The sequence below is a fragment of the Amia ocellicauda genome, chromosome 6 (assembly GCF_036373705.1).
Source record: "Amia ocellicauda isolate fAmiCal2 chromosome 6, fAmiCal2.hap1, whole genome shotgun sequence".
Taxonomy (NCBI): Eukaryota; Metazoa; Chordata; class Actinopteri; order Amiiformes; family Amiidae; genus Amia; species Amia ocellicauda.
Window position 1 is genome coordinate 24861307 of NC_089855.1, and position 25000 is coordinate 24886306.

Below are 25000 nucleotides of genomic sequence, written 5' to 3' on the forward strand. Positions count from 1 at the left end.
CCCCATCCCCGAGGCGTTCCAGCAGCCTCTGGCCCACCTTTACACCCCCCAACAACTCTCCAAATGGCAACAGTGCACCCTAGACTCTTGGGAGCTCCAAATTATATCAATTGGCTACTCCCTGCAATTTCAGACATGTCCACCCCCCTTCCAGGGCGTGGTGTGGACGCGAGTGAGGGACCCGTTGCAGTGTGCGGCGCTTCGCGTCGAAATCGCCGCTCTCCTGGAGAAGCGAGCAATCAGCGAAGTGCCCCCACCGGGGCAGCACGAGGGATTTTATTCCCCATACTTCCTTGTGCCCAAGAAAGATGACGGTTTTCGCCCCATCTTGCATCTGAGGTGCCTGAACCGCCACCTCAAGGTGCTGCGCTTCAAGATACTCAACCTGCGCACCATGTCCCAGGCCATGAATCCCGGCGACTGGTTCAGCACGGTGGATCTGAAAGATGCTTACTTTCACATCTCTTTGCCTCGGCAGAGTCCACACTTTGCCATCTATGGTTCTCCGTCCAAGACCGCTTAGGAACCCTAGGGATCGACGCGCTAGCTCACAAGTGGCTGCGCTGTCTCCGTTATGCGTTCCCACCGTTCCCCTTTCTCCCGGTGGTCCTGGAGAAGGTCAGGAGAGAACGAGTGACAGTTCTGCTGATAGCCCCGCGGTGGCCTCGTAGATTCTGGTTCGCGGTCCTGATCGCCCTCCTCCACGGAGAGCCTTGGCAGCTCCCAGTGAGAGCGGACTTATTCTCCCAGGTGCAGGGCACGCTTTGGCACCCCAATCCAGGCCTCCTCCAGCTCTGGGCCTGGCCTCTGAGCAGGAGCGATTGATTGCCTGGGGTCTGTCGGACGCGGTAGTTGCCACTATTCAGTCGGCGAGAGCTCCCTCTACGAGATCGCAGTATTCCTACTAACGCTGGTGGACGTTTAGCACCTGGTGCCAAGACGGTGGTCAAGACCCAATTAATTGCCCCATCGGGGTCATATTGCAATTTCTACAAGAGCTGTTGGACCAGGGCAAGTCCCCGTCCACGCTCAAAGTGTATCTGGCGGCCATCTCGACATGTCATGTTCAGATTGATGCCGAGCCTCCTGGGTCTCATTTTTTGGCTGTGCAGTTTCTGAAGGGAGCTCAACAGCTACGGCCTCCTCACGCCCTTTCACTGCCCACATTGGGCCTTCATGTAGTGCTAGACGCACTTTCCCAAGCTCCATTTTGAGCCACTGAACTCAGCGGAGCTGAAACTGGTGTCATTTAATACTGCGTTTTTGCTGGCAATCACCTCTGCAAAGCGTGTGAGCGAGTTACACGCCCTGTCCGTACACCCATCGTGTGTCCGTTTTGCGGGAGATGGCTCCAGGGTCATGCTAAGGCCTAACCCTGCGTTCCTCCCGAAAGTGCTGTCTCCATTTCATGTCAACAGGCCTATTGAGTTGATGGCTTTTCATCCTCCTCCCTTCGCTTCAGAGCAAGAGAGTCGGCTTCACCTGTTCTGCCCTGTGCGGGCCCTCAGGTGCTATTTGGAACGCACTAAGGACATTTGGCGCTCAGACCAACTGTTTGTGTCTTATGGAGCGCGGACACAGGACCAGGCGCTTTCAAAGCAGCGCCTCTCGCATTGGATTATGGACACCATTACCATGGCCTACGAGTCTACCGGTACCCCGGTGCCTGATCACCTGGTGGCCCACTCGACTCGAGGTGTTGCCACATCGTGGGCCCTTTTTCAAGGTGCCCCCTTGGCAGACATTTGTGTGGCTGCAGCTTGGGCCTCGCCGCTTACATTTGCCCGGTTCTACAGGTTGGATGTGACGGGACCGGTCCCTTCCACTGGGAACCCGGTGTAGCGTTATGTTGGGTGTATTTTGATAAGAGCATTTTGGGCTCTGAGCTGAAGCACTGATCTAAAGAAGACCTCTCCCCCCCCCCAAAGTTATCAGATTTCCTTAGCTCATCAGCTTGGAACTGGTTTGCATCAAAGTGACAGTTTTGGGGAGGATGGCACCGAGAAGAGGCCAAATAGGTTGGAATCCTGCTATGAAATGTCTGGAGAAAGGGGCCTGTAGGTGATAAAAACTCTTTGAAGTGGACGAGAACCGAAATCCCGACATAGAGCTACGAACCCGGGCCAACCGGCATTTCCAAAAGATGGCATGGACTGACATCAGTCATAAATCAAGCCACACTCCAATAGGACACTGGGGGCTGAAACCGAAATCCAATCTCAAAAATTCAAGAACCAATCACCTATTGATCTGACAGACTATAAAGGACAGCGCACGGCCTCTCTCTCTCTCTCTCACCTGAACCAGTAATTCGCTGCCACAGCTCAACCTGTAGCTCTGTTGCCCGAACCGGAACCAGAAACCAACTAAGTCTTTGCCGGCAACAGAAGAGTTAAACTGGGAGAAGGAGATTGAGCCGTACAAATAATTATTTTAAAGGACTTTATTAAATAAAGAACTTTACAGACTGCGCATGCCCGCCTGTGCCCACCTGATCAGTGGAGTTTTACAGCTGGACAATTGACTAAGTCGACTGTATACGAAAGTGTCAATCATTTAAATAGCTATTTGAGTCTTAAGAAACTTGACCCTTGGAACCGAACAGGGCCCTGCTTTCCTCAAAGAGTTTGTCTTCAAGTAACTACGGTGGAACCCTGCTTACAAAGAAGATTTTGTGCACAACCTTGGAGCCTTCAAACCAGTGGAAAATCTGTTTGGAAACGACTCTACATTCGCGAAACCCCAACTTCCAGGTGCATCAACTGAGTGGAAGTTCTTGGACAAAGCTGAACCGGACTGCCTTTGTTCCAAACCACACGGACCTCATGCCGTGTGCTGTTATCTGAGCCCGAAGACAAAGAGGCCTCTCTGCGACGAAGTTCAGATAAGTTTAACAGTTTGGAGTTCATGATTCATGACATTTGAGAAATCAATTAGAAATGTTAATCTGTGATTCATAACTCTAGAATGTGTAATATCATTTAGTTTTCTTAAATATAAATGTGTGTTGCATTAAACTGTTTTGTTGATAATTTTAGAAATAAAATCTGTCAACGCCGAGAAATAACTTCTCATTCCTGTTTAACTGTTTAGTCTGAAATTGACACGTTAATAGACATTAGATTATTGGTGGCCCTGCCTATCCTTAATCATTGAATAATAATCAGTTTAGGGAAATTGTGGTAACAAGTAATGATAGGATCTTTCTCGGCACCTAAACGTAAATGAGACTGATATATATATAACGAGAAGTTACCTGACATAAATACTAACCTGCGTAGTTATTTAATGTCTGACTAATAATACTAACGAGAGACTCACCTTCGTCTTACTAACCGGTATTGTAGTCAATGTGTTTATAACCTTTTTTGTTTATCGATTTGTGTTATCATATGCGATCCCATGGTCTTTGATTTGGTCACGGAAGTGATTTGTCTTTGATTTGTTGATCTAGAGTTGAATTTTAATTAGTTTTTCCCTTTTATGTTTTGCAACGCCCAGTTCAGAATACTATGACTCCCTTATCAGTCTATATTTTATCAACGCAAAAGTTGTCAAACTAATAGGTCACTTGGCCTTATTCCAACAAAAAATAATAACTAGATTAAATTGATGTCTCAACATGACTGTTTTGTTTTTCATGTATTGCTTGTAACACTGTACAGCAGCATCAAGGATAAAGGAACAGAGATGTCCTAGTATAGTATTTTTTTTATGAAATGGAAGATTGGAAAAGAAATTGAATGTTGATAATGATAATTTCATAGGCAAGATCCATTATACTGACAAGACACACAAAAAAAACTGATTAATTATCAGTTGGAGAAATACACTCATGTAAAAATGCTAAGTAATTAGAAGAAAAGCTGTGCAATGTTCACATATACAATCTTTGGCCTACACTTTGGCATAATTATCTAAAAAGTGGGCTGGACCTCTTCTGGCATGGATGGTTTATTGGCAGAACCACTTTCTTGAGATCAAGTTGACCTGCATGGGCACAAGTTTTCATTAAATTAGTCACACATAACACCATGGCTTAACAAAGATTAGTTATCTAACTTTAATGGAAAATTCTGGCAAGAGCCAGATCATTGGTGTCAGTGTACTTTGTGGCAGTCCCAATAAATAGTGTGGTTTTCTTCTGTAAGTTTATTTTTAGAATTCCATCAGCCAAAGACTACTCATGCCTCTATATCCTCCTGTTTACTTTCTGGATGTGTTTGTCTTCTCCCTTCACTGATTTTTTGTTGCTATGTTCTTTTAGATTTTACCATTGACCTTTCTGATGTCAACCCTGCTGCTGGCTTTCCTCTGTTGATTTGTTCTCCTTTCAAATATCCTCTGCTGTCTTCTACTTCCACTCTCTTCAACTTCTTCAACTCCAGAGTCCCTCTGTTCTCTCAGGCCCACTCTGTTTTCTGCTTTTTATTGTTTTGAGCTTTTGGTGTCCTGAGGAGCCGGGCCTCAGAAAGATAAATCCAGTGCTGTTTCTTGGATTTGCTTAGAAAACCGCAGTGTCATAGAACATCATTTAACCTTCCTAAATACAGATGCATCTCTTCAAGAGTATCTGCATCCATTCTCTCCAGCTCATTTACAGTTCTGCTGCTCACCTAATATATTATCTGTCTCACGTCTTGGTGACTAATTTACTGGTACGGATTCCTGCTGTAGTTGCCATAGTAACACTCCTGGTACTATTATATCTACTACTACTACTATTACTACTACTACTACTACTACTGCTAGTACTACTACTAATAATAATATAAGATAGCTGCTTACATTCTGATACCTAAAATACACAATAATGTAAGAATACTTTAAATAACAGCTCATGTAATGCAGACAAGAAAATTCTGAGATAAAATCTGGGATACGTGTCAACAGGTGGAATACTTAATTAACTGGAGTTTCAGTAATTTGTTATCTTTGAACTAAAACATTTAAAATAATTATATTTTGTGTTGGGTTTTGAACAGAACTATGGCATAACACGGCTAAGCTCATAACAGTTTTGTGTGTTTAGAAGGGAGCATTATTCCACCCACCTCCTCAAACACATTTTGAAACTGGCACATTCTGCTGTAAAGATCTACAAATGCATCTGCCTTGCAACCTACATACTGTTTTCACCAGCACTGTGGTACATTATGTTACCATCCAATACAGATGATAAGATCTCAAACCACATTTTGCATTTTTTGTTTTGTTTTTCCTACTACATGCTCTTAAATTCGGGATTTTGATTACATGTAGTTTAATGTTATTACTAAGTGACAGTTGCCTTGGATAGAGGCATTAGCCAAAGAGAAAAATAAAAATCAGGTTGTAGCTCTGACGCAGTTACATTGTATTCATATTGGTAAGACTGTGTTCTCGTTGTTGTTGTTTGTTTTGATGTGCAATATGTGTGTGGATACGAAATATGAACTGAAGAGCAGTAAGGAAGTAGCAGGGGAAGGTATTAATAAATACATAATGCTTCAAAGCTCTTTACTTACCTTTTTGGGGCCATTTCAAAACAGTAAAAGGAAGATCTTTTTACAACCAGTGATGTGAGTCACATAAATAAATACAATTTAAATGTACAATCAGTTGGATAAACACAATGCCACAGATAATGAGATTTTAATGTGAAAATTAAGTAATTTATTTCGAGCTGTTTTTCATTTTTTAAATTTGTGAGCATAAAAATGTAGCTGTCATGACCAGCGTGATTTAAATTTGAGGCCGATTTTGCACTCCAGCTATGCTAGTGAGAAATCACATCTCACATCTTACATTCTTATTACTTGATAGCATGAGCTATTTCAAATGCAAATGAAGCAATTATGAAATGCCTGAACCGCATGATACCCTCTGTTTTTCGTCACACAAAAGGAGTTCTTAGAAAGGTAATTAGCAGAATACAGAAGACATACTCCAGAACTGCCACAAGCAGTAAAGTTACACCAGAGTCTGCTGCTTAATACCTAAGACTGAGCAGTATAGAACGATAAAATTCATTTCTATCTGGAAATCCTGCAGTATACTGAACATGTTAAATATATGCATAGAGATATGTAATGTAAAAAATTGGTAAATATAAATTCAGAATAAAAGTTGTTATAATCTGCTCCAGCTACATGTTCAGATAATATTTTGTCTTTCCAATCAGCCTTATTTTCTACTTAAAAAAATAATAACTTCTGCTTGTGTGTCATACAAGCACACTGTACTGTATCCAAACATGGCATAAAGAGTGACACTTTTCAAGGAAATTAGATTTGATCACTGTATGAATACAATTTATTGGAATTATAAAGAAATAAATACATAAATACAAATATCTGTGTTCTTAAACTACAAACTGATATATAGAAGTAGAAATTAAACACATTTCGAATTACAGTTTTACATTTCGTAAAATACAGCTCTTGTAGTAACACTATTACCAACACACATAGTTTTACAGGTGAACACAACAATCTGTAGGGATTTGTTGTGTGCGCAAGTGAGATGTCATTAGGATGCCCTGAGTCTGCCCTTTATAATTCTCAGTAAAAGCTGTGGGCATGGTACTGCTTCAGGCATATGCATACATACTGAACTCAACACTGAATCATTGAATTCTGGGCATGTTTGTTTTAAGCAGTAACAACTGCTATTATATTCTATTAAATGGATGATTCAGCATTTTATTAGAAGAATTTGGTATGAGCTTTGAGGGAATACAATTCACAAAATAGATCACTATGCCATCTAATGCAAGGATCTATCATACCTGGCTTTCGTTTCCAAGTTTGACAGAAAACCAAGTTGTCAACTACTTCCAGCTCAATGAGCAAGCAATTTCAGATGTGTTTGAAAATATACAAACCTGGACACCTGTTTTCAACCTGGTATTATTGCCACATAGTAAATTGAGATTCCTGCTTTAGAAAATATATATCTGTATATTGTGAAGGGAAAAAAAAAAAGATTGAAAAACAAATTGTGTTAGTAATTTTCTTTCATGTTCTGCTTAATTCTGATTCAGAGCTATAAATCCCATAAATGTTGAATAAGACTGCTGTTATGAAAGTAATTAACTTTTCTTAGCATAATTGAAAATATATCCTAAGTGGTATTTCTGCTGAAAGATAGGAGCAATATGATGTGCCTGTTTTTTTTTCACAATATATATTTTCTAAAATAAATTCTGACATTTAATGTATGTATTCAAATATATCTTCAACTCATATTAACTTATTTGGGGGGTGTACTACAGTACAGTACTACAGCCCCCATTTTAATATGCAATCTAATCTTTTATATTAAGACAGATAACATAAGAACATAAGAAAGTTTACAAACGAGAGAAGGCCATTCGACCCATCATGCTCGTTTGGTGTTAATATCTAAGTGATCCAAGGATCCTATCCAGTCTATTTTTAAATGTTCCCATATTTTCAGCTTCTACCACATCGCTGGGGAGTTTGTTTCAGATTGTGACAACTCTGTGTATGAAGAAGTGTCTCCTGTTTTCCATTTTGAATGCCTTGAAGCCCAATATCCATTTGTGTCCCCGGGTGTGTGTGTCCCTGCTGATCTGGAAAAGCTCCTCTGGTTTGAAGTGGTCGATGCCTTTCATGATTTTGAAGACTTGGATCAAGTCCCCACGTAGTCTCCTCTGTTCCAGGGTGAAAAGGTTCAGTTCCCTCAGTCTCTCAGTAGGATATTCCCTTCAGACCTGGAATAAGTCTGGTTTCTCTCCTCTGAACTGCCTCTAGAGCAACAATATCTTTCTTGAAGTTTGGAGCCCAGAACTGTACACAGTATTCCAGATGAGCTCTAACTAGTTCTGTTCCTCCCATAGCGTAATTATAGTGGACATTTTTGTTCCCTGCATGTATTACCTTGCACTTGTCCACATTGAATTTCATCTGCCAGGTGTCGGCCCACAACTGAATACTATCCATGTCCCTGTGAATAGCCTGTGCTGCCAAGATTGTATCTGCTATTTTAGTATCATCTTCAAATTTGACAAGTTTGCTAAGTATCCCAGAGTCCAGATCATTAATATAGATTAGAAGAAGCAAAGGCCCTAGTACTGATCCCTGTGGTACTCCACTAACAACCTCACTCCAGTTAGAATCGACTCCTCTAATCGACACCCTCCGTTTCCTATACATCAACCAGTTCATAATCCATCTACTTACATTACCCTGAATGCCTACAGCTTCCAATTTGAGAATCAGTCTTTGGTGAGGAACCTTATCAAAAGCTTTCTGAAAATCTAAGGATATCATATCATATGCTTTCACGTGATCTACAGCTGCAGTTGCATGTTCAAAAAATTCTAATAAATTAGTAAGACATGATCTGCCTCGTCTAAACCCATGTTGACTATCTCCAAGAATTTGGTTTTCATTAAGATGCTCCTCTATTTTCTGTCTAATAATTTTTCCAACATTTTACAGGTGATGCAAGTGAGACTGATTGGTCTGTAATTTCCTGGCTCAGTAATATCCTACCTACATCATAATATTCTTAAATAGTATGTACTGCTGGACATTTGTAGATTGAAAAATTAGCTTTAATGAGCTTTCTAGAACATCGTTTTACTATGTTAATAGTAAAAATGAATATTGTGACTCCAGGATAAATGGTCCTTTAACTGCTTATGTTTCCATGGACTCGTTGTATTTAACACACAAGAAGACCAGATGATATTATGCAAATAAAGGTGGTGTTTGATATAAAATTACCTGTACACAGAAATATAGTGCTGTTTTAACAGATAAGTCCACCAAAGTTATTTTTCATGAAGAGAGAACATTTACACCTGCGCATCTCAACCAAGGGGTCATTTCCCAAAAGCAACGTGAGCCAAACGAGGATTGTTAGATCATAATAAGAGCAATATTTCAAATCGTATGCATTTCCCAAACACTTGAGAATAGTGTTGTAAGTTCACAAGTGTTCTGGGGGAATCCTGGGGAGAAGTCATGAAAGTACATACATGCATTGCATAAGCATCTCCCTTTCACAATTTAGAGAATTATGGAACCTAATCGTTGCAGACACCACGTGTGCAGTACATTAGCAGAAATGAATGCCAACATAAGATCAATATTTAAACCCATTCAATATACTGAGAACAATATGAATAATTTGATGATACCAGCTTCCTTGGCATGATTTTCTAACGTTACTGGCTCTACTCACGCCGGATTTGAGGAGGAGCACTGAGCGCAATTATGCACTTACTCTGGCTGTGCAGTTGCTGTGTGCCTTGAGGTACTATGCTACAAGGAGCTTTCTCCAAACCATACAAGATGGACTGGGACTTAGAAAAGCTCCTGTATTGTGGTGCATATAGGCAGTAAGAAAACTTGTTAGGTATGCCCATGAGTATGTTACGTTCCCTAAAACAGAGGCAGAATTGTGTGAGACTCACAGAGGATTCCATTCAATTACAAACATCCCTCAAGTTTAGGGGCAATTGATGGAACTCTAATTCCCATAATAACCCTGTGGATAACCAAGCTCCTGTATGTCTGTAGAAAAGGCTATTCAACAATGTTCAAGTTATATGCTATCATGAGAGTGTCATCACAGACATCATGGTAAAGTGGCTGGGGGGTATCCACGATGTATCTCCTAACCCCTATTCTGCATCACTGCAGATGCCTCCCTAGATGCCTCATTGAACGCACCATCGGTGTGTGGAAAAGTGGAGGACTGCACTTCACACTAAATAAATGTTGTTAAGTGATTGTGGCTATGGCAATGCTGCACAACATCGCAGTATGTGCAAAAACAGTTCTGCCTGAGGACAAAGACATACTTGAACTTGAGGGAGATGATGCCTATTGCTAATACAGGGCAAGAATACCCAATTCAGACTCAGATGTCTTTTACCACTGAATCAGAAATTAGACAAATTCCAGTTTCCATTAACTCTCCTTTTTATTGTCAACCACAAATAAACATGGGATCAATGGCTTGCGTCACAGGCAATGAGCGTGGAGGTAGTGGGTTGAGTCTGCGAATACACAATGGGAAATCAACTCAGAAAAAAAAGAAAGTCAGAGAAGTCAGTCCCATACATGCATACACACACATATAAAAACACCTTCTCCCTCTGACAGGATAATTGGCACTGAAATGGTGAGTCAATGAAATTGTGCTTCAGTGAAAATGAGCTGCTTCTGAAGTAGTTATTATTTCTCCCTTTTTAGAGCAACGACTTCTTGGTGATGCCACTCCGGTTGCTGAAAACTTCTCTCAAGGTTATCATTTATGTTTTTTATGAATACTCAGCTAATTTGTTTTCCAGCTCAATCATTTCCCCACTGCACCCACGTGTTCTCTTTTCTTTTTATTTTATCTTGTTGCTTCTCCCCAGCTGCCGCTCCCTCACAGCCAAATGAGTTTTCTCTTCCTAGTTGGATGTCTTGCTGTGGAAACTCATCATGCAGGGAATAATGTTGCAGAGAAAGGTCGTCCTCTTGTAGAGAATGGTCTTGCTGGGGACTAACTTGATTTTTCCCATATGTGTTAAGCTTTATGTTCTTTATGTTCTTCTGGGGTTAGTAGCCATGATATCTGGTAACCCCCCCACCCCTTCACTTTTACTGTGGTCTTTTAATTCAGCTGCCTAACATTTTGTCCTGCTACTTTTTTCTGACCTCCTTAGCCTGCCTTGGCAGTCTGGAGCGTGAGGCATTGATCTTTGATGTTATTTCTTCCCATTTTTATAGGGTCAGTTATTTTCAAGGAAACCAAAAAGTACACTTGTATTTGAAAAACAGTCAATTCAATATATTCTGGCGACGTGTTCTCAGTGATCAAAAATATTTAGCCTAGAACTTAACATAGGATTTATTATTTGTGATAAACACTTGCGTCTATCTTTTGAATATATTTCATCCCAAAGAATCGGATGTCAGTGAATGTGTTAGTGAAGACATAAATGAAGATTTATTTTCAGCAAGTGAAGGGTGTCCGGCAAAGTGAGGCCCAGTAAGGAGACTGAGAGATAACATTAGGATAAGGCTGAAGGGACACGGAAGCGTGGTAACTTCACTCTGAAATACAAAACTATATATATATATATATATATATATATATATATATATATATATATACTGTATATATATAAAAAACAGATGGATCTGTCTAACTGTCTGTACATCCACATCTTTCTGTGTACATATGTTATTCTTTTCACTTTAATAAATAAATGTGTATTTTGTACTGCTTCATGGACAGTATTCAATACAGTAATTGTAATAAGATAATGTACACCTGCCTCATCAATACATGGTACACCGTACACATCAGAAAAAACTAAACAGATTACCCTGTCTGTATTGATCGTCTGTTTCTATCAGTCCAGGAAAATTATGTTTTTTGCTATAGTTTCTGTTTTCAGCTTTTGATTTATTCCGTTTTGTTTCCATATGGGTAAATAAACTTTAGGGTAGCCTTCTCGGCGACCGGGAACGACTAAGCGTGTACACACAGAGAGAAAAATACCCAACAATGTCACTCCCGTGGGCACAGCTGGTTGTTTTAGTGCAGCCTTCCATGAGAAAACAGGCATGTGTTTCCTATGCTTAAAATAATGTTCATGTATAAATTAAATGTATGCTTTGATTTGGTGCAGCCATACTACGTCATCTCGTATTTTAACAGGGCAAAAACCTCCACGACAGCAACAAGCGGCCAAATCCTGTCACCACCTACTTCTCCATACTTAGGAAAGAGGGTAAGTGAAAACATTTTATTTATTTTTGTACAGGCACTTTCTCCTCCAGAGCATGACTGTTAACCCTTGTGGAATACATAGGGAAAACACCAATCTTCAACTACAACTTACATGACAGAAATTGTTACCGATGAACAACATTCTACTTTTCTTTTTCATTACTAGATACTGCATGTGTATACTAGAAGGGATACAATCAATTACAAGTTACAAGTTCTCTTATATCATATGCCAAGATAGTAGCTGTAACTGTCAAAGAACTGCTAACCATTCTAATAGTTAAATAAAAGGTTTCCACTCTGGTTTATAATTTCAATTACAACTTCCTTCACTCTCAAAAGCTTGAGTTCCTGAAAGACTTTACATGAGTATAATGCAGTATTAATTTCAAAACTTTCACTTGACTTAATTGTAACTGTATTAAATATATAAAAGCTGTGATATTGAATGTACAATTTTCTGTACTCAGTGACATAGCTATGAAGACATTTTTTAACTGTGGATCTTATTATCTTTCAAATCAAGAATACTACCCAAAGGAGCATATGGGACATTGACATTACCATGGAGAATGCATGAACTAAGAAAGTTTTATGAATCAAGAAAACTCACTAGGATTCAGGATTTGCCTTTCAGGCAATTGACAAGTACCAATCACGTTCAATCAGTCACACTCAGAAAATGATTTGTGCTAGTAACTTTGAAATAACGTCACCCTCTTTCTGAAAATGAGGTGCTTACTACTGCACTATCAACCATCACCACAGTTCTCCAGTGGCAGACATTGAATTTAAACAAAGAAAAGTGCCTTGTAGTTAACACAGTCATTTATGTGTGTTTGTGTGACTATTCTGTTACAGAATACTAAGAGCTTTCAAGCAAAGTTTTTTCATTATTATTTTTTGGACAACTATGTTTTTGAAGATGGAATCTCTGAAGCAAGTAACAACAATAATACATTCTGAATCCCAGGGAGCTTTAAACTTGTCACCAATTTGTTAAGATCTGTGACAGGAACTAGCCTTTCAGTCCATGAGAGCTTTCTGTTTACATTTACAGCTGTGGCAGGAGAATCTTTCCTTTGAGAAACATTTTTAAAACCTATGGATATAAAGATTATTTTAATGGGCAGGGGGAGTAGTACCAATTTGCATAGGACAAGCTACCACAGTTCATCCTTTTCATTGGATAGACATGAAAAGTGAAATGAACAGAGTGTGCCTAGTGTGTTGGAGAACAAGGGTTTCTAAAGGTTTTCTTTGTTGCATGTGTTCCACTAGACTATTGGATATACAGCTATACAATCCTTTTTAAAATTCATTCTGAGAAATCCAAGCAAAACAAATATAAGAAAGCTTGCAAAGGTCTCCACAAATACAACCTACTTTTTGAAAAACACCTTAGAAATGCTTTGCAATATTTGTTCATTCCACCAGGCCAGTTAACTCACATGATTACTTATTTTCCAATCTTGCATTATGCAACAGTATGAAAACTCATTCACATTCATATCACTCTTGGTAAAACACAGTTCTTATTGCCTTATTTAGGGATACATGTTTACGCTTTCTTAGATGGCAAAAAACAGACTCAGGTATAGTGCTATACACTCTAGTTTTGCTTTAATAGACATTTAAAATCTAAATGTAAACTAAATAAATAAATACAATTAATGTATTTCAAACAAATCTGATTGTCTTATCTATTTCTACTATTAATACTACTGAACTTTGATAGGTAGTTAGCAGAATATACTCTTCATTTGTGTTGTGAAAAGCTACACATTATTCAATAAATTACATTTTTAAAAATACATGTGCATATACTTTAATCGTATTGTTGTGACTTTTGAAACTAAAAAAAGCTTGGGTGATATTTTTGTATTCCCCTTCGGTAAATACCGATCAATTTCTTTTCCAGCTTTTCAGTTGTAGAATGATACACTGTCATTTGGTAATGTGTTGTGACATATGACTTCTTCAATTGTATGTTATACGAAAACAGACAATGGCATATGTCAAAATATTTATTAGTTTCGTCTCTTTTATTTTTTTTAAGATTTTACATTTCAGTTTTGTAAAGTTGTGCATGTCTTGTAAACATATTAAATCTCAACCAAAACAGTAAAAATGTTAGAACAACCTAAAGATAAATACAGCACAATACGAACATACATACATGAATAAATAATCCACTCTTTTAATACCCTTCTATTCCAATATGCTTGCTATTGTCAATAGTGTTGAATCTCTTTAATGAATCATTTGCTATTGTACAGCCCCATTATTATGAACCCTATTCTTTTTTTTTCTGGATGTAGAAAGTTTAAAGACTATAAATATTTATTTCACATGAGCCATCTCAACTCTAGACATACAAGCTTTTAAAGCTGGTAAAAACAATCATAGCTGGAAAATGCAATAATGATCAAATTTAAATTTGCTTAATTTGGACTCCATCTGAAAAATGTCAAAAAATACAAATTGCTTATTTATTAAGCTCAGTTTGATGTACGTTTATTTTTAACACATGGTGAGCTTAATGTTCTCCTCATTACTTAGTGAAAAAGACTTGAAGGAAATTGCCAGTGCATTTACATTAAGTAGTAGAGTGACTACTTTAGGTAGGATCACATTATGAATGTGTTTTTCTTTTTTTTACATTACATTTCCCTTAGAGACAGTTCTTAACTGATGTCTCTCTAAATTAATTCAGTAATGACAACGAGTTCATTTAAGATCCAGCCCTCACATAGTTGACATTATGGATAATGCATTCATGGTGGCAATTTTGCTCAGTGCATCCAATAATGTATTGATTCTACAATCTGAATATACCTTCCACCTGGTGAGGATGTTCAATAGACACGGCCAAATATGACAGTCTCAATTTGTTCATCTTCCTGGATGTGTTTTTCTCCATTGGACAACCATGCCTTTTACACCCATTAGAAGATCTTCCTGGAATGCCTTGTCATGCCCTTCTGCTTTGCAGGGCTGAGCTTGGTTGCAATGCACCTACAATAAAGCCCATGTGAAAGTCTGCTACATCTTTGGTGTCCCTCATCCATCAGTCTACTGACACCTGAGTTGCAAGCCAGCTGTATTCAAGGTTAGGCATTTGTGCATCTACCTATGTGACTGTCTTGCCTGTTTTTGTGGAATATTGTTGTGATTACTGTGATGATAGTATTACAATGTTAGAGCTTCAAGTAATATCTCATGATGCACAACCTTGCACTTCTCAACGTATATCTCCCCATGAGTGCTTTCTTTCCGAACAAAGGATACTTACTCCGCTCAACTTTTAGTCCAGGAACTTCTCCAATCAAAATTGGATTACTGCAGCTTTCTTCTGGCTGGTGTTTCTCCATCCACTATTCTCTCTCTGATTTTATCCCTGACTTGCTTTGAAAGCTCCTTACAGCTGGATTTTAAAAAAGCTGCAATCTCGCCGTACTTGCATTCAAATGCTACGCTCACCTTGCGCTCCGCTTTTAGTCAGCAATTTTAAAAGATCACAGGCCTCTATGACTGGCAACGCAGCAGAGCACAGCTGTAAATTGCACCAGGTGGAAACAAATGTTGCAATGAACCGCCCTATTTAAATGAGGTGTGCGCTCAGGTTTGCAGTGGATGGAAGTGAAGAAGGAACATCACCCGACAAATTATTTTGTGTATGTTTTGTTGTATTAGAGATATTGGGTAATAACTGTAATTACCACAATATGAAGTTTCATATTAATAGGATAATTGTTATCCATAAAGTGCATGAACATAGTAATGTGAGAGTAATGTGTGGATAAATAGGGGTTTCTATTTCTTTTCAAAACCAATGCAACTAACGTACATTATTAGCACATTTAAGTAGTGGTACAGTTTGCAATTTCTGAATGCAGCCTCATTAATGTTTGGTCGTTTGGTCATTGGAATATGAGTCCAGTCTGTACATCCCGTGATCTTTGTGATGCCAGACGTGTTGTAAAACTCACGATTTACTTGATCTCTGTCTGAAATTTTGATATTGAGGACGGTGTAATACTTTGTGTGTCACTGTTAGACATAGAGGTGTGTGACAGTCCATAAGCATAAAAATGTAGTGCTGTGTTCATAGTCAATACAGGAATTGCATGATTCCTTCTGGTGGGTGATTCTAGATAATTTGTGCACAATGTCACATATATCTAAAATGGTCTGTTTGTTGAATCAGTATTTTCATAATATTTGCTGCTCAGTAGCATCCATAAAGTTTTCACATATTCAATAAATTCTGTTTTCAGCATATAGTCTAAGTCGCCTTTGCCGCCAAAGCACCTGGAAAGCCATATTGCACACAGACAGCGGCCATTCAACTAATTGTGTCATTTGTTAAGGTCATTTTGAGCACCTGAATTAATTTGCAGCACCAAAGGATTTGAATACTTATGCAAACATTATTTGTTCAATTTTATTTCATATGAATTATCCATTTAGCCTACTTAGTTGTTTTTGTTTTTGCTTTGAATGTGTAGAGTAGGTTGTGTGTATAACATATTCATTCCTACTTCAAAGTGTTGTGACTGCAAGCTTTATAGCAACAAAATATGAAAACTGAGAGAGTGTATATGTATACGTTTTTAATACAGTCTTTGTTTCATTGCTTTCATAGGGTGATTTAACTTAAGCACCCAATCAGTGTGAGATTTTTTTTTTCAGGGTGAAGCTTCATATTCATTTAATGATTAAATAATATATTACGTTTTTTCTATCTCTAAGGCCTGTGTCCTTTTTTTCCTTTTATCAGATGTTACTCTGAAGCAGAAATAAATCACTTCACCTAGGATTCTGACAGCTGAAGGTGAACCAATCGAGTTCTTCTGTGAAATTTCCCAACAGACATAAACCTGATGTTAAACCATTAATTTAATGTATATGTTAATGTATTCAACTACATAGGCTAGTCTAACTATAATAATCAAAGTAAAATAGGGCTGGATAACATTCACCAGCACCATGACATATATATTTTTTTGTAGCGTCTTAATTCATATATATGTGTGTGTGCGTGTGTGTGTTTGCGTGTGTGTCTCTGTGTGTGAATTATGGATGAAAAGAAGCAACCACAGTATTTAAAGTATGTGAACACATCATTTTCACAGTAAAGTATATCTTATGTTTCAATTTAAGTAAGCTAGTAATAATAGTTTAATATATCGTTTTATAGCAATAGGCATTGTAGTAGCAGATTCTAATTATAATTATAGTCTAATTATAAGATAAATGTCAAGGAATTTTAAAATGTCTGAGGCACACACATATACAGCTCTGGAAAAAATTAAGAGACCACTCCATGTTCAGAAATCAATGTTAAGTGGTCTCTTATTTTTTTCCAGAGTTGTATACATATATGTATATGTGTGTGAAAACATGTGTATCATCTGCTGACCAAGAAGAAGTGAAGCATATGACTGTCTATAGGATATCATATCCAGAGCAGGTGGATATATACAAGTATTCTAGAAGTAAACATGAGAAGGTGAAAAACATTGGTTAAAATGTTAATTAAGAAAATATGTAAACGTTTTTGGGTACACCCCCAAAAATTGCTTTTTTTTTACAAAATGTAAACAGATAATTTAGGGAATTACATTTCATCATTAACGTCATTTAGTCACTATGAATTCCAATTCCACTACTTATTAAACTTTATTATTCAGCTAGATCTGTCCACTGGTATGTTTAATAAAACAGTCAGTTGTGGTGGATTGATTGTATTGCTTTCTAAATGTGAACAGTTACACAGAGAAGTGGTTTACACAGAAGAAATTACATTCTTCTGCATATGATATGAATTATTATTTTATCATCTTCAGCATCTTTAGTTTTATCGATCACAATGTAATTACATTCAGAATTGCCACCTCACAGGGACATATAGAACAATTAATTCTGACAGGTGACATTGCCGAGCCTTATAGCACAATGGATAGCCTCTTTGTATGTTAATTAAGAATCTGTGTTTGTTCTAAAGGGAGTAAATTACTTTTCATTTCTTTAAGGGATGGAAGAAAAATAAAACTTCATTTGGGTAAGGTGGTTAATAAAGTATGTAATTCCTTGATAGGGTACCTTTCAGCAGCAATTTACATAATCCTTTCATTGGCTGAAAATGCCAGATAAAAAAAATGTGCTGCAGTAAAATGAACTTGCGATGCCCTTCAAAATTCATTGTGGAGATGAGCCTGGATTCCCAAATTCAGGAGCCCAACAGTCTTTCAATCCCTGCTGATCTACAATCAATTTTAAAACATACACTCTCCTACTGTTACATTTGGATATGAATACCATTGTTTCTTCTACTTAGTTTATAGCAGTAATAGACTATTTGAAAATGTAAAGCTAAGAGGCTAACAAGTAAATTTTTCCCAAAACTCTTAACATACAGCAAAATGTAATATCTGAAAAGTTATTTTTTGTGTTTTTGATATTTTGGATGGCAGTAAGAAAATACTACTTTGTTCATGTTTTTACAATCTCACTATATTATAAAAAATTAACAACTCAAAGATTGAGGTCTAACCACTGAATCCTATGGGCTCTAAATGGAGAGATGGCTGGGGACCATATTTCCCGGTTAGGATTATGAAACAACCAATGTCATTGACTTGCTTTGTAGCTTCATAATATCTTAAACCAACAAACATCAAAATGTCCAAACAAAAATGTAATTTCCCTTTTTCATTTCTTACTCTGTAGAGCACTGGCCTCTATCATATTCCCTTAGGTGTAGCTATAAATCACAAGACCATCCTGTCCTGTTTGCCCCCGACCCCTTATTTTTTCAACAAGCAAATTAATGGTTTCCCACTCTCCACTTTCTACACCTTTATGACCCTTGACTTCTACCCCCATCCCTCACAAAAATACTATCCTTAGACCTCAGTGATTTCCAGGATATGGGTTTGGCGATAGACAAGTATAATAAAGAACTGCTGGTAAATCTGAGAAAGGATAAAAAGACTGGAGAAGCTCACAACATCTAAAGTCAGTTTTCCACGATGGGTGATTTGGCTATCAAACATATTAAACAAGATGGTTACTACATCTTTAAAAGGAACCAAAATAAACTAGTTGGAATTTTACACAGATGGAGAAGATCAAGTGGATAATGTCCATAAATGAATCATACCATGGGACCAATAATAACTAAAACTCTAGCTCTTTAAGCCTGTAAGCAAGCCAATACCAAAAAGAAGAAAAACATGTCTCTGTTGACCAGAATAAAATAGGGACAAATTCAGGTAATGGCTCAATACAACAACATCAGCCTAGTCAGGACCTTTACAAGCAGAAGCAATGCTTGCTGAATGCTAAACAGTTTACTTTTATAAGGTGAAACTCTCAAGGTGGTTAATTCCCTGATTGACCAACCATCATGGAAGTTGAATTCTACACATTGCCCATGCTGGTCGATCAATCAAGCCTCCAAGGTAGGGACACCAATATATCTTCATACCACCCTGACACATGAGGATAGTAAACACAGTAAAGATAATTGTGTTGTTGTTCATGTTGATTTTGCCAACAATCCAATTTGGAATAATTCAGTGTTGGTATCGTATTGTGTTTTATGTGTGATAAATGTCTTGTTGCAATGACCCGGGACAGCTAAACTAAATCTTACTTTTTGTTCCTCATTTCTTTTTAAACAGGAACTTGAAACTCAGTTTTTGGAGTGTTTCGGCCTTCTGTTTTGTTGTTGTTGTTTTTTTGTTTGTTCTGTTTTGTTTTCAGTTCTAATGTACAGCTCTCCATTACTTAATACATGTAATTGTTGTATAAATTAGATGGAGTAGAAATTATGTCAAGGTATTTTACAGTTGATGTCTTAACCATTTTTTTTTTTTAATTCAAGGTGCAGAGCCTATAAAAGTATTCAAACCCTTGGGAGAATTGTTAAATAATAGGTTGAATTAGTTACTCAGAAATATTGGGAATTGGATTCAGAGCAAGAGCCAGAAAACACAGTCTGCTGGGAATAGTTTGACATCCCCGAATCAGAGAATCATAATTTTAGTTAGTCTATATATAAAGGTTAATTGTTCAATGTATGCATGTATGTATTAATTATTTATAGTAGTAGTGTAGCAGTAATATTTCAGTTTACCTTTAAACCCTGTCCTTCTTAGCAGTCTGTGAAACTGTAAATATACACAGGGCCTTATACACGATGTGTATGCCTCCAGAGGGAAATTGCAGGGATGAAGTAAGCTTCAGCCTGGCAGGACTTATGATGACTGTATCTCTGTCTAATGCAGTCTGTGTAAGATATACTGCAGATGAATTGGGCCCTGGTGGCAGTGCAGGAGGGTAGTAAAGAGTAGCACTGGGGACAGTGTGGGGGGTGTAGGGATCTGTGTATCTATGTGTTCATGTATGGAAGGAGTTTAATAGAATTTAATAAGCAATGACTGGATTTAGAAATATATACAGTATTGAATACAATGATGCAGTACTTGAAAGACTGATTTGCAGTTTGATATTTAACAGTATATTGAGTTTTTTTCTGTCTACACTGCTTGGGTCATAGCAAATTAAGCAAACTGAATCTATATTTAATCACACACAGATTATATATATATATATATATATATATATATATATATATATATATATATACACATACACTACCTCTTTCTCTGTTATAACCATAATAGCTTATAAATATCACCGCACTCTACCTCCATTCAGAATAACAAATTAACAACATTCCATAAACTGATATGTGTATTTTTCCAAATAACAGAATATCAGTAATATAGTTGGAAATAACAGACAACATTGCTGTTTCATGTTTCATGTCACACAATCTGTTTGTATTTATGCTTAAACCATAATGGAATCTGTGGGAAAAAGTATTTAAAAAAATAAATCATCAAATATTTGATACCAGTGAACACACTCCTACAATTTTCCCTTTTCTCTGTTGTTAACTAAAAGAAAAGAAAAATGCATCATAATACCATGTATAAATGTGTACATTATACAGACTCAAAGACATATTTAGTGGTCTTTTTTTTTTTTTTTTTTTAATCTAAAGCAGTAGTCTCTAAAATGTATATCAAAAAGGGTGGTGTTTATTTTTTCAAATGATACTAGTCATTCAATTACTAGTCATGCTGTATTTGAAATGATTATGCAATGATTATTTAAAATGTAGGCATACTTGACTGAAGACATTCACTTCCCTCAAACCAGAGTATGAGCTTCCAGGGAACATGTGCAGATTGATTACCAGTGTTAAGTTTCTGTTTTTTATATGAACTAGGTACACAGGATATTGTATGGCCAATGCTGTAAGAATGCAGGAATACTGACACATCCTGAAGACGTCAGGTTTGAATGTAGGCTGTGCTGGATGACAACTGGTTGAGATCCTTGGTTTCCTGAGCAATAACAACCCATGTCATTGGCTGAGTGCCTGCAGGACCAGATGGTATCAGTGATAGCCACATCTCTCCTCCTGTTTACACAAAGCTCCACTGTTTCAGTCCATTGGAGAGTCATGTTGAATAGTAATTGGTGAATCTAAGCTGGGGCTCCAAGAAGAAACTGTGAGAACAGGAGAAACCTCTTTACACAATAAGCGTAGGGTGTCTGGAACAAACTGCCAAGACATGTTGTTGATGCTCTTTCACTTTCTAGAAATGGCTGGGTAGAATTCTGAAGTTGATTAGACACTTATATATTGTTTAACTTGCAAATGTAAAAAAATAAAATAAAAATGAAGATTGCATGTCAGGCCCGAGATCACAACTTATGTTAATATCTTGATATGACTGTTCCATAATCTTGTGAACAAGATACAAATCAACATGGTCATAGCCTCCACCCTTAGATAAATGATCTTTTCATTGCAACATAATGGAGGGGTAATATCTAGATCAATGGATGTTTTTTTCCCCCTGATCTCAGCACAGCAATATCAACATTTTTTGTCTTTTTATAATCCCATGACCTCAATGCACAACACAGAATACAAAGCTTAAGTATGCCTTTCTCCACTCGTTAAGTATTCCACAGGGCTTATGACTGAATACATGAATCCAAATGCTTAATAAAAAATAACAAAGAAAAACATATCTTGAGACTTCATGTGAACAGGTTTAAGACATGCTTGAATGTTTTCACAAGCTAATATAGTTATTTTTCAGTCATGACTCAAATAGTAATTGAATAGCCTTACCAATACATTAACTACATGTAAGCTATTTTTATGCATTCAAAAATACTGTATATACTGTTTCTTCATATGTGGTTCATTTCTTCAGTTCGCTTTAGTTATTTTGTTTTGTCATAGGCATACTTCATTTTTATAATAGGAAATCACATCTTAATCATGTAAAACTCAAAGGTTTGTATGCAAACTCGAAGGCTGTGTCAGTGTAGGATTTCCTGTCCTTGGGCATGCATACCCAGGAGAAGTACATCCATGTGTCAACTTCTGATTGGTTGTCTCTCAGCCGATGAATGGCTGTGTAAATGTTGACAAGATGTGACAGTAGTTGAAATTGTTAAAACATTAATACTATTTTTATTAAAGCAAAGATGATAATGTAACTGTCATGAACACTTGAGAAACCTAATTTAAGTAGAGGGGATTTGGAAGTGAAAAACAGACAATTTTGAAGCAACTGTGATTCGCATAGTGTAAAACACATTATTTCTTGAAAAAAAAGGTCTATAATGTATATAATAAGACTTTGAAGTCTTTCAAGGAGTAAAACCATGAAACAGTAACACTCTGTTAACTCGATAATAGTTGCCATGGGGAAGACGAATTCTGTCACGACACATCCTGGTCAACTGAGAGAGCTTGCATGCATTTTACAATTTACCATTTGCAAACGTTTCTATGATAGAATCTATCTGGATGAGTAGCTTGTATGTATCATACTTACACAGTATAACAACACATGAAGAGGCACAAAAACACAACTTTAGAAATGGATCCCAGACATTGAATATTCAAAGCAAGTTTTGAATGTAAAAACAAAAAACAAGAGTAAAAAAATAAGGCAAGTATCAAAAATCAAATGTATCTTTCCTCAGTGTGAAATTATCAGACTTTCTCTCTCAGGCCATTGCAATTTAGTGTCTGTCTTTGGTAGACAATTCCTTGATTGACCAGTCAATTAGACCTACATTGCACAAATTCCCAGGCCAATCACTCAGTCAATGAGACTTCCTTCAGACTGACATGAAGTAAAGCTGAGAGTATTTTTTTTCCACGAACACGCAAGCTGAATCCTGCAGCCTCTTATACCCTGATGCACTTGTCTGTCTGTTGGACTCAGTTTTCACACTCATTCTAAACAGGAAATATACTTAGTGACCAGCCTTCCTGAAATCAGTTACAGTGAGAGGTGTTTAGAACATGCTGGGGCCTTAAGTCATAAGGCAATAGCTGTGATGTTCAGGGAAGATGAGAAAATTAGGGAGATACAGTTATAGAGAGAAAGGTGGGGAGTGACAAAGATTTACAGAAGGCAATGCCTGAATGAAAATAATGGGATAGGAGAGAAAAGACCTTGAAGCAGAGGCAGGGATCCAGGAAACTGAGAGAAAGAAAAAAAAAGGTAATCAGCTATTAATGGTTACCCAATAAGATGTTAACTTCTGATAAATATCCATTGGAAAATAGTGCCACTGCATTAATCCCCAGAAATAATATTGGTAATATTTGTCAGAAATAAATGTAGCAGTAACCTTTTAAACAGAACATGTAGTGAAAAGGATTATCTGTAATATCTGTAAACCAGAAAAGGTGGACATAGAATTGCTATACGATGCTATCAGTTGTAGTTTTACTGGCAGCTTTAACAGTAGCTATTTTCCTCATCTAACACTCTGTATCATTGGCAAATATTGCTTGGTTGCAGTATGCATCACGGCCAAATCCTGTTATGTTTGCATAATTTATCATTGGCCGGTATTGATAGGCTGTGCTTGTATCCGAGAAGAAAAAAAAAAAACACCTTGCTTTCGTAATGCCATCTTCTGATATATTCAGTTCTTCCATACATTGGATGGTAAATAGTTGATTAGAAGACACTAGCATGTGTAACAGCCTCCCTCAGATAAAATATGAATATTTCATGGGCAAAACACATCAAACACAGTTATGCTGAATATTCTTAAAACTGACCAGAGACCATTGGGATAATTCTGTTGATGTCCAACATTTCCCTTTTGTGCACATATGGTTAGATATCTTTACTTTGAAAACCAAATTTGACAAATGTAGCATGGTTTCTGCCTACTTTGAGTTGATACTGCAAGCAGATACCCTTTATTCAGCATTTTGATTTCTGAGCATACTGCTTCCGTTGTTATGGCAGCATTATAAATAAATGCATACATAATCATCATAATAATTCATATATGCATATATATGTATCACTAATATTGTTCCTGTAGGTAACTCACTATTTCTGGTATAGTGAAAGAAAGCTTTTGATTCAAGTGACAAGTGGTATTTTATAATTCACTAATGAGTTATTGAATATCAACAAACTGAATTATGCTATAATCTCATCAAGAATTGAACTGATATCCAATGATTTATAGAACACACAATATATGAATACAATATAAATACATTTACAAATTCTTGCATAACAAAATTTGCTCCTGGAATGCTATGATAGAAATATCCAAACATTTTGAAATTTCTCCACCGTAAAAGCTACAGACAAAATAATATACTTACTACACCATGAATATAGTTTACACTAAATAGGCAATTAAATAAAATACATGTATGTTCTGCAAAATGCTCATAGAAGCAAATTATATAAATTAATATCTCTGCTAAACATGTGTGGTATCAAATCTAAAATGATTTAGGGTAGCAAATGATCTTCTCGCAGATACAGTGGGAGTGGTCACATTCTAGCGGTATTAAATCAAGAAAATACTTGCAGTAAAACAACCTGCAAAATTCTCTCAAAGCTCTTTTTGTTTTTGACTCCTTCAAAGCTGTCTAAAAACCTCTCATGGTTGTGCCACATTGTAAACAAATCACATTCAGCAAATGTAGAATTCCTGAAATTACTACTTCTATACCAATTGAATGGGATTGTTTGGATAAAAACAAAACATACAGATACAAAGCCTGGCCAATCATTAAACTTAAATCATAGTGAGTATGTCCGCAATTCCCTAATATATATTCCAAGCAAAGGATGGGTTTTAATCTTGACAACAATTGCTGCAC